Source organism: Lactuca sativa, chromosome 4 (assembly GCF_002870075.4).
Source record: "Lactuca sativa cultivar Salinas chromosome 4, Lsat_Salinas_v11, whole genome shotgun sequence".
NCBI lineage: Eukaryota > Viridiplantae > Streptophyta > Magnoliopsida > Asterales > Asteraceae > Lactuca > Lactuca sativa.
Window position 1 is genome coordinate 20,608,174 of NC_056626.2, and position 11,157 is coordinate 20,619,330.

Sequence of the window (11,157 nt, forward strand, 5' to 3'; positions counted from 1 at the left end):
TAATTCCAGACTTTGGTCTGATGCATTTTCCGGACTTCGGTCCGATGCAGAGGGCAAGGCCCTGATTAGTTTCCGGACTTCGGTCCGATGCAGTTTCCGGATTTCGGTCTGATGCAGTGGGCAAGGCCCAGTATGTGCTTTATATGTTATTGCATGGTATGTGGTAGTTTGGGGGATCTCACTAAGCTTTGTGCTTACAGTTTTCAGTTTTGGTTTCAGGTACTTCCGCTAGCAAGGGGAAGAGCTCGGGATGATGGCATGACACACACCACAGTTATAGTTTTATCCTAAGAGTTTTATTCAGATATTTTGATATGATATTGACTTCAGTTTTGATTTGATACATTTACTATGGCATTTTGAGACATACGATTCATGGTTTTATTATATAACATTTGATGTTGTGGTTTTTAGTAATATTAAAATAAAAATTTTTGGGCTATATTTTTGGGATGTTACAGTTGCACCTCAAATGGTTCACACAACACCACCAACAATTAGAATAACTTGAGAAGAAAAATACTCTCACTCTAGAAATCGGCTATCGAAGTCGGGGGCTTCGTATTATCGAAGTCCCGATACTGAAAAACCGACTCGGTCGAACACCTGCAGTTGCGGCAGTCTCAACAACGGTTGGATATCTGTCATTAAATAACTCCATCATCTTGGTCTTAATAGACCCAACCCAGGTGAGCCAAATCAACCCATAAAAGGAAACTAGACATTGACAAGTCAAGGTTTGAACTTTATACCTTGAGAAGCTTGCAATGTGATGGAGGTATCTAAATCTCAAGTCTCCCACATTAGTGTTTTTGGAAGACACACGTACGCCCAACATATGCACCTGCTTGTCCCGATCCAACCCTAGCCAGTACGTTGAGCATACCAAGTGATACACTTAAAAAGACAATTTTACCCTTTTCATTTCTTTTTTCTAATTTATTTATTTATTTTGGTATTTAAATAATTATAAATAAAAAATAAAAACTAAAATCTCGCCCAAGCCCCCCCTCCTCTCTCTCTGTCTCCACCCACCGTCTTCCCCATCCTTGTTCCTTTCTCATTTTTTTCTCCCATCTGTAACATTATACCACATTGTTGTCAAATGTCTCCATGGTTTTTTTGGGATCAAGACGATTCGTTTGAGATGGGTGGTAATCATTGCTTTATTCCACGAGGAAACGAGATGCTAATCAGAGCATTATCTGAAAATTTCCCATTTTCTACAATCAAAAAGTCGAAGGCATCAAATATGGATCTAATGACATCTCTATCTCTATTAAAGGACAAGATTATCACGCAAAAATCAATCGAACGCATCTATGATCTTCTTGAAAGAAAGAAATATGTCATTGATCGATTAGGTTTCGGGTTATTAAACAAAGAAAATAAAAGGGTATAACCGTCTTTTTAAGTTTTTTTGGACCATTTTTTTTATTTTTGACCTTTTATGTAAGTTAAAAACTTTTTGTATCGTATACAATTTTTTTAGAACACCACAGAGATCAATCTTGCAGTTTTGTCTAATAATATAATATAATTATAGTAAACCTAATATTAATGAAAATGTCTAATAATATAACATAATAATTATAATAAATATAATATTAATGAAAACATATATTTATATACTAAAAAACTAATTAAAATAAATCTAATAAGATAACAATAATAATCAAAATAATATTAATACTTACTATTATATTTACATTAATAATATTATCATATAATTTACTTATATTTATATTAATAATAATATGAAATTATAATTATTATATTTATTATAATAATAATATAAAATAATAATAATAATAATATTTAAAAAAATGGGGAATGCAAAACAAAAGGAGGGAAAAAGCAAAAAAAAAAAAAAGGTGGGAAACAATTTTCAGTTCCCGCCATTATATTTCCAATGAAATTCCAACAGAATTGTAATTTTATATATTAATTAATATTTTGTTGGTATTTTGTAAGAAACTTCCAATGCTTTTCCTACAGAATGTTCTGGATATCTACTTCCGTAGGAAATATGTAGGAATTTTGTTAGATTTTGCTTTTGTCGTAAGTTTGTAGGAAATTCAATGGATATTTCCTACAAAACACTTTCATAGGAAATATTTTGTAGGTAAAACCAAATATTCTAGTAGTGGTATCATAACAATTGTATAATAGAGATCAAAGCAAACATAACCATCATAAATATAATTGATAAAGTTACATGGTTTGTATGTGTTACATGTATTCAAAATCAATTACAATATGATGATATAAGACTAAATGATGTCTTAGTATCTCGTCTTCAAAAGCTTGCCGATACTTGTCTTAGTGATTCCCTGAGAATACAAGTAGTTTTGAAAAGAGTGTCAACAATTCACTACTAGAAAACAGCCCTTTAATGACGCACAAACAATGACACATGCTAATAGAGGACACGCATTTGTGCATGTCCTAAAAAATTATGTTAGTTTTGTAAAATTTGAAGGATAGAAGACACGCATTTTTGCGTGCCGTAAAATTAGTGTCCAACAAAAAAAACACGAAGGGCACCAATCATAAAAAGCGTGTCGTGTAAATGTGTCGTTTTATATTTTTTTAGGAAGGCACGTTCTTTGGGGAGAAATGAAATACCAAAAAATTAAACAACCCGCCGATGCATCTCCTTCTTCTTCTTCTAAAATCCTCGACCAAAAAGCCCTAATAATCCTTTAAGCAGTTCGTCTTACTCTCTCTCTCTCTCACTCACTCACTTTGTGTGTGTGTGTGCAAGCCCCAAGCCACCACCACCAGCATCGAACCTCATAATCTTTAAGAGTTCGAAGTACCTAAGCAAACACTTCCGCCATCTCAATATGTTGGTTCAAGATCGGAACGCCACATCGCAGTACACGATGTCATCATTGTCTCCACAAACCGCCGTCAACGACGGAGAAAACGAATGCGACTGGGTTCTTTTCTATTACTTCCAAATCTAATCCAGACAACAAGCATTTGATGCTTCCCAACTCGACTAACTGAAAAGTTATTCCAAAGTTTCAATAACTCATTTCTCAAATTTGCATTGTACGATCAAAGCTAGGGTTCTTTTGCTGATATCAAATGATCACTTCTTCTTGAATTTCCCCTAAATTTGTTGTTTTAAGCTCGTGATTCAAATTTGCATTGTACGATCAAAGTTATTCCCAAAATTCTCCCTGTGATCCCCTGCTCTTGAATTGTTCTTGTAATCATAGCACTTGCAAATCTTACATTCCTCAACCTCCCAAATCTATCCGACAATATCATTGCTTTTGGGGCAAATCTGGATCTGAGCAGACGCAAAAGATAAATCCAATGGCTATTTTTTCCTACTTCAGCTCTACCAACAGGAGTACGAAGTGGTATGTTTGTCGTTAATTCGCGATTTCTCTTACAGTTTGTGTTTAGTTTTTGCAATTGATGATTCGGAAACTGCGTTTTGTTGCTTATCTCAAATTGTGTGATCTCAGGAGCAACTCCAAGAGGATGGATTATAGCGGCGGTGATGAATTTGAAGACATCGAAGCATGAACCTCTCTTTTTTCAATCACGGATGCATTTGAGGAAATTTCGAATCTGATTATAGATGGAAGAAATGGCGATTTTCTTGTTTTGAAATTAAAGCCTTTTTGTGATGCATGTTCTTTCGTTTCTATGCTCTTCAGTTCCCTTGTCATCGCTTTTAAATTCGCTGAGATGGAATACACCTCTAAGGTTTGTTGTTTTCTCTTTCTGAAACTCAACTGATGATTTTCTTAACCTTAAATCTGGTAGTTAAAATCAATTCATTCAAAATCCTCTATTTGGTTTTCAGGTGCGTGATATAGAAGAAACATCAGAACGTTATGTGAGTTTAAGCAGCGTAGTTGATTATGATGTAAAATGGAAGACAATAAAGTCACGTGGTAGCCATACTCGTAATCTTCACAAAGTCAGACAGGGTCTCGACCTAATTCGAGAATTATTCCAGAATTTTCTATCAAACAAGTATGTTCTTATGACTTATTACACCTGATTGTATTTATTAATTCTAGTGTTACTAATTGGCAATTGCATATTCTTGTGGTGATGATTCAACGATTACTCCCTAAAAGATGCAGCTTCATCAGCATATCAACCAGTGTGTGCGCCATATCATTCATGGGCTGTTAGAACTGTAGTTCTGCAGGAATGTGTGCTCTTCCATCAAGGGAACAACTTCTGCTCAATTTAAATGAAATTGGTTAGTCATGGAAATCTTTTTTTAATAAAATCTTGGGAAATGAGGTTTGACTCATTTAATTACTCAAATTTGAATCAGAAGTAAGATTGTTGTTGACCAGGCTAATGTTGCTGACATGGCACATGGAATGAGATTGATAAGTTGACTAAAGGCTCGTTTCTTTTTGACTTGAATACATTTAGCATCATGTAATAGTAGCACTATTGTTTTGTGATTGCAAGGGTAAAATGGTCATTTACTCACATTCAGACACTTCATTTACTTTCTTTAGCAATGGCGTAATGGGTGTCACTCACTCTTTGCATTAAGATGTTGCATTTTCCCGTTCTACCCATGTTTCTATTAGATTTGGTAGTTTTTCAAATACAAAGGGTAAAATGGTCATTCACTTTCTTTAGTATGATGTATTGGGTAAGTGAGGAGAGTGTCACTTTCATATATCAGACATTGCATTTTCCTGTTAAAATAGTAGCACAATGATTTTGTGAATAGAAGGGTAAGACTAAGAGGTACACTTTGACTTTGGGAACCTAGTATGTCTAAAATTGAAAAGTTGAATAGGTGTATTTATTATTCCTGAAAGCAGCACCTGATACCTTATGCATAAATTAAAACCTTTCATACTTTCAGCAATGAAAGTGATGCCTTGGACAAGCTCCGATTCCTTAGTGTTACTGATCAACAACTTTTGGAGGGTGCTTCAGAACATGAAATATGTATTAAAACCGATCAAGAAAATGGAATAATTACCATTCAGTAATTTAAGAATCTTAATTAAAAAAAATTAATTGAAAAATTGCTAATTTCCATATATGTATTTAGGGACTTCGGTATTGGTATGACTCACCAAGAACTAGTTGACTCTCTTGGAACAATTGCCCACAGTGGAACTGCAAAGTTTCTCAAAGCCTTAAAGGTATATGCTTTTATGATTTTGTCAACATATATAAATATTTTATTTTGAGAATTATAAATAATAATATACTTACAATGTTTCTCAAAGCCTTAAAGGTATATGCTTTTATGCTTTTATGATTTTGTCAACATATATAAATATTTTATTTTGAGAATTATAAATAATAATATACTTACACAAATCACAGGATAACAAAGAAGTTGGTTCAAACAACAATTTGATTGGTCAATTTGGTGTGGGATTTTATTATGCTTTCCTAGTTGCTGATAAAGTATGTCATCTTTCATCCCTTTATTTACTTTTTTTATAAAACACCATGAAATTGTCCCAATGTCTACTTAAGTTTGTATTTTTTTTCATATAAACCTAAAGACTAAGTTCATATGCCTCTAAGCCTAATGGTTGAAACAGAGCTCCCACTTCACTTGCTTCAACTTTTTCTAACCTTGGTGTGGTTCATTTCCATTTTGTCTTGTGACTTTGTAGATATTTTTTTCTAAGTTGGATATGTTGTCTGATAAATTATTGTTACAGGAGAGTAGGCCGAGTAGGGTTGAGTTGAAACAGGTACTGAATAGTGTAAATTAAAGTTATATAGAAAGTGAGGTCAAAGTTGTTATTCTATTTCTTATTTGTTGAAATACATTCATTCATTGTAATTAATAGTGTATAGATTAAAGTACCTTTTGACATGCGATTTTTTCTAGCTTAATGAGACATTTATAACAAATAATTTTGAATTTTTGTTGTCTTTTGTAGGGAAATCCATCAAGTTCATCAAGGCCAGCTCTTGCATTATCACATAGGGTAAACTTCTAATCTTATACAAATACAATGATTTGCTAAATGCAAGAAATAGCAATGCACTTTTATATATTAGTTTTATTAAAACATCATAGTTTAATTTGTTTCCATTATAGGATTGTATGTTCAATTTATTTGTTATATCTTATGTTGATCTGATCAAATTAGTTAATAACATACTTATATAACAACTCTATCAGGTAGCTAAACTTGATTGTATAAGTAATAAAAGTTTTTTTTTTGTTTCAGCTAATGTTCAAGTCATTACTTGCCATCCATTCCCAGTGGACATAGGGCATGGGATGCACTTGTTGCACAAGGTCAGTAATCATATCGTGTATCTAAAATCCAATCGCCGCCATCGATCCAAGTCAACCTCAATCTAGATCAAGGTCACCGAGGGTTGTTAGTTTTATAGGAATGTATAACCCATGTTAGCAATGTATTATTTTTGTTTAACTTTTGAATGATTATTTGTATGACATATTATAATTTGTGGAATTTATTTTATTTTTGGTGTATGAAATTTTATTTTATATTATGAGACATTAAATGTGTGATGTAATTTGAAAATTAGTAAATTTAATATATATATATATATATATATATATATATATATATATATATATATGTATATATATATATATATATATATATATATATATATATAAGAACATTTAAACTTTATGACACTCAAATATGTATGTCGTCTTTCTTTATGACATGTGCTTTAATGATACGCAATGCAAGTCATAAATGTGAATCGTTTTACGACACACGAATGTGTGTCATCTTCTTTATGACAGGGCATTCCTTGACATGCATTGTGCGTCATAAGGTTACGACGCGCAAAAGCGTGTCGTCTCTTGTTATGACAGGGCCTTCCTTGACGCGCATTTGCGCATCGTCTGAGCGTTTTACGACACGCATTGTGCGTCATAAAAGGCTGTTTTTCTAGTAGTGCAATTAAGTTGGTGAGTTCATAAGCATTTTGCATTAAAAATATGTGTCTTTGTTCCTTGAAAATGATAGTGTTTTCTTCCAGAAAATCCAATATTTTCTATTAAATGAACTGTAGTCTTAATACCCTAACACCAAAAATTTATGAATATCGTTGTACTTGGAAATAGTAGTTTTATGTCTTCATAAAACTATTTGGAATGTATGTAAGTTGTATTGTACTGTATGTATAGTGTACTATAGTGTATCTGTGTAAAACCCTTTGAATGCATGTTTCCAGAAATGTAAACTGTATTGTACTGGAAAATAGTGTAGCGTAGTTTTATCTAAATAAAACCATTGAAGGTATGAAAGTAAACCAAACGTATTGTTAATACCCATTTGTAAGTTTTATAACCATGCTAGCGACTAGTGACTAGTGACCTATACGACATTCTTTGGGCGTCGGAATGGTACGACATTTGTCACCCCAGACCTGCCGGTCTAACTGTAGCTAACAATTTAGGTGTGGGATTATCAGTCTCGTATAGATCTATACACAAATGTTATGCTCTCTCACAGGAGATTATGGTTATAATACATGATTTTAGTGAGTACTCTGGTAAGTACTATGAAGATAGTGCCTCACATAAAATCATATTAACGGTTTACATAATAGTGTAGTGAAATCCCTTTTTCTTGTATTAATTTGTATGTATTACCTTTTTATAGTGTTTACGAAGTGTGAATGTTTCCATAAACTATACTTATTATAGTTTAAATAACTGTTTTGGTGAAATAGTAAATCCTTTGTATGAACATTATCATTTTTACTATGATAATATAATGAAATGAAATGATAATTATATATGTTTATATAATTATACCAGTATGCTCAACCTGTTACAAAAGGGTTAAAGTTTTATAGAAATCAAATGTATACCCATATATATATATATATATATATATATATATATATATATATATATATATATATATATATATATATATTAGAAAATATAAATGTAACGGTTTGTATATTAACACAATTTATCTTGTGTTTTACTTGTACCCCCCCCCCCCTCCAAAACATAGAAAAATCATAGAAATGTAGGGAACTTACCTCGAGTGTGTTTTTGGCTGAATACGAAGTGATATCGGAAATCCTCGGGGTTAGAACATGTGTATATAGTCGTATCCTAATAGTATTTAACATACGATATTGTGTATAAATTAGCTAAATTAATATGTGAAGTGTTATAAAACACTAGATTAATTTAAAAGGACTTACAAGTTTTCTGGGGATTTTGGATAATATTCTTGAGTATGTTTGAAGATATGAAGATATTCTAGGCAAAACTTTGAAGGTTTGGAGATGTATATATGGGTTTTGAGTGAAAAAGTAACAAAACTTTTGAAGTGGAAATGGGATTATGAACATTGATTTCGGTTATATATATATATATATATATATATATATATATATATATATATATATATATATATATATATATATATATATATATATATATATATATATATATATATATAGAGGTTCATTTGTTTAAACTAAGTATTGTGTTATCATATACATAAATATGGACCAATCAAAATTAAATAAAAAATTAAATAATTAAATAAACAAATAAGGATAATTTAGTAATTGTTTTTAGTAAATTCCAAAACTAATCTCTATAATCATGTAATTGATGTCTTCCTAAATCTCCCACCACATAAAGCCCTACATCCTAGAGGTATCGACGCTTTTACTAGAGCTGCTCAAACTCAAAATCAATCATCGGAAACTTCATCGAGGGATAAAGACGAGCATTTAGCACTTAAAGCGGGATTAAGAAAAGTTAAGATCTTCAAGGAGTACGTCTCGATTAAAAGATGCAAAAAAGCCTCCGGCGAGGATGATAATGAAATTAGCGAAAGCAGGAGTGACGAAGGTGACTATTCCAATTCCAATCTTGTTGACTCTGAATCAGGCGATGATTCCGATGAGAGTGAGCGTTGCTCACCGGAAAATGACCTGACCGCTTCGAGTTCTTCCAAGTTCTGATCTTCTTGCCATTCGCCAACTAAGTCTGAGACGTAAAGCAGGTCTGACAACCGACGGTATCAGCTCTCCGAGGCTCCGACTGCACCTCGCCGCCTCCGCCTACAACTTCGTCTGCAGCAGGTCCGCCTCCCTCTTTGATAAGGTACGTTCTGAGCTAGTGAGCTTTGTTGTGTAAAACTTGAACAAAAAGTGGAAGCAACACATTTTACAAACATCTGTATGCTCTTTTTTCTGATTTTTTTTTTCATTGACATATTTTGAGTTTAATGAAATAATGAATCATTGATGCCTTGTAATTTTTTATTTTATTCTACCAGCCTACAACACCATTGGAGCAATGTGAGTGGCTCAACAAGCTCTAAGCTCTTAATTGAAGTTTGGACCGATTTCATTAGTCCTAAGCTTTCACTCAAATCCCCATCCATTGTTGAGGTGACTACCTTCTTATAGATATATCATTTGTTTATATACCTTTTTATATATCGGTTTGATACAAACAATGATGCCTCCACAAAATTTGATGAACAGCCAGTTTTGTTGTAAATGTCCCCAAATCCAAACTGCTTTGTGTTTCGTACGCAGTGATCAAAACTGGAATGGAATGGAGTATTACCATGGAATACAAAAATCTTTTTATTTTTTTCCATGAATAATTGAATACTACATTACAATTTTCTAAAGAAATTGAAAGCCTTTTTTAATTTAATTATTGAAAGTCTTTTTTGAGATTTAACCGTTCGATTAAGCAAACAAATTCTTTTAACGTGATAAACAAAAAAAATTGCCATCTATTTGAAACATATACGTTTATATCCCTTGTTCATAAACAACACTTTATTTCACTATTTTGAGAAATTGACCAAAATATACCCTAAACCTAATAAAACCTTATACACGTTTCACATCCTCACCCGTTATTTCCTATATGGAAAATCTAGACTAGATCAATTATGTGATTTTTTCATAACCTAATTGGTTTTGTATTACTGTTTTTTTTTTTCCATTAACTTGATTGTATTACTGTTTCTGGCATAGTGGCATACCTGTTGATTTTTTCTATGACTTGATTGAAATCTGTTTAATGCATTAGATTGTAGGAGGAGATGAAGCTATAGTTTATATTTGTTGTTTTTGAATTAAATGTTACACCTGTATTGTATGTTAAACAATTGGTCTTTTTGATCTAAAAAGTCCAATTGTGTGTATGTGTTTGTGCTTCAATTAGTAATTCTATTCAATCTATTCAATCAGATAGAAACGAATGTAAGGTACAATGGTTTTCTGATAGACTCGATGTGTTTAGTTTTATTGGGAATTTGTTCTGATTGTCTAATTTTTACAGAAAATTGAAAGTTGTTTTGATGCACACCAAGCTTTCGGTAAAATGTTTCAACTGAATGATATTTCTTCGTTTATAATATTGAATGATATTTCTTCGTTTATAATATTGAATGATATTTCTTTGTTTATAATATTCTATCAGAAAAGAATATTTTTTATGATAATCATGAACATATTCTGTTAAAATGCCCCGAATTAATATAATTATTGGTAAATGAATTCCAATTCTATCAGAATGGAATCACGAATTCCATTCATGGTGGAATGGAATATTAATATTTTCTCACTAATTTATTCATTGAATTTTTTTTCCACAGAAGCTGATGCTTGAAGAACGGGCCACGAAATTTAAACGACGCCTCTTAGCAACATTATTCTTTTAGAATAAATTAGTGTATTTGTTAGATTTTGATGTTTTTTTTCCGATTTGACAGTTTCTTAGTGTTATTCTTTAACAACAACAATTGTTACATGTATTCTATAAGAATTAATATAATTTTTGTTTTAATTCTTCAATTGCTGATTCGAGAATTTGTTATTCTACAAGAAATATGTTCAAGAATATTTTATTATTTTATGGTTCTAGAATATATTTTTTTTGAACATATTCAAACATATTCTATCAGAATGACCGAATTAAAAACCTTATAATTCGTAAAATCAGATTTTTAAAATTAATAGAATCTATGATCCCTTAAAATATGCAAATTTCCTTTATTAAATCTATATTAATTGACTAAAATACCCTTCTAGTTAAATTAGATGGTATTTTTCGATTATTTTTAATTCAATAATATGTATTAATCACTTTCTTAAAATAAGTAAAATGATTGGCCCATATTTATGCATACAATA

At 31.6% G+C, this 11,157-nt stretch overlaps 1 long non-coding RNA gene across 1 annotated transcript; it reads left to right on the plus strand.

Moving 5' to 3' along the window:
* Nucleotides 1-8,622: 8,622 nt before the first annotated feature.
* Nucleotides 8,623-10,818, plus strand: LOC111915842 (uncharacterized). The gene is made up of 3 exons (XR_002858299.3): nt 8,623-9,103; nt 9,279-9,393; nt 10,620-10,818. It is a non-coding gene; the product is annotated as an uncharacterized LOC111915842 (long non-coding RNA).
* The last annotated feature ends 339 nt before the right edge of the window (nt 10,819-11,157 follow it).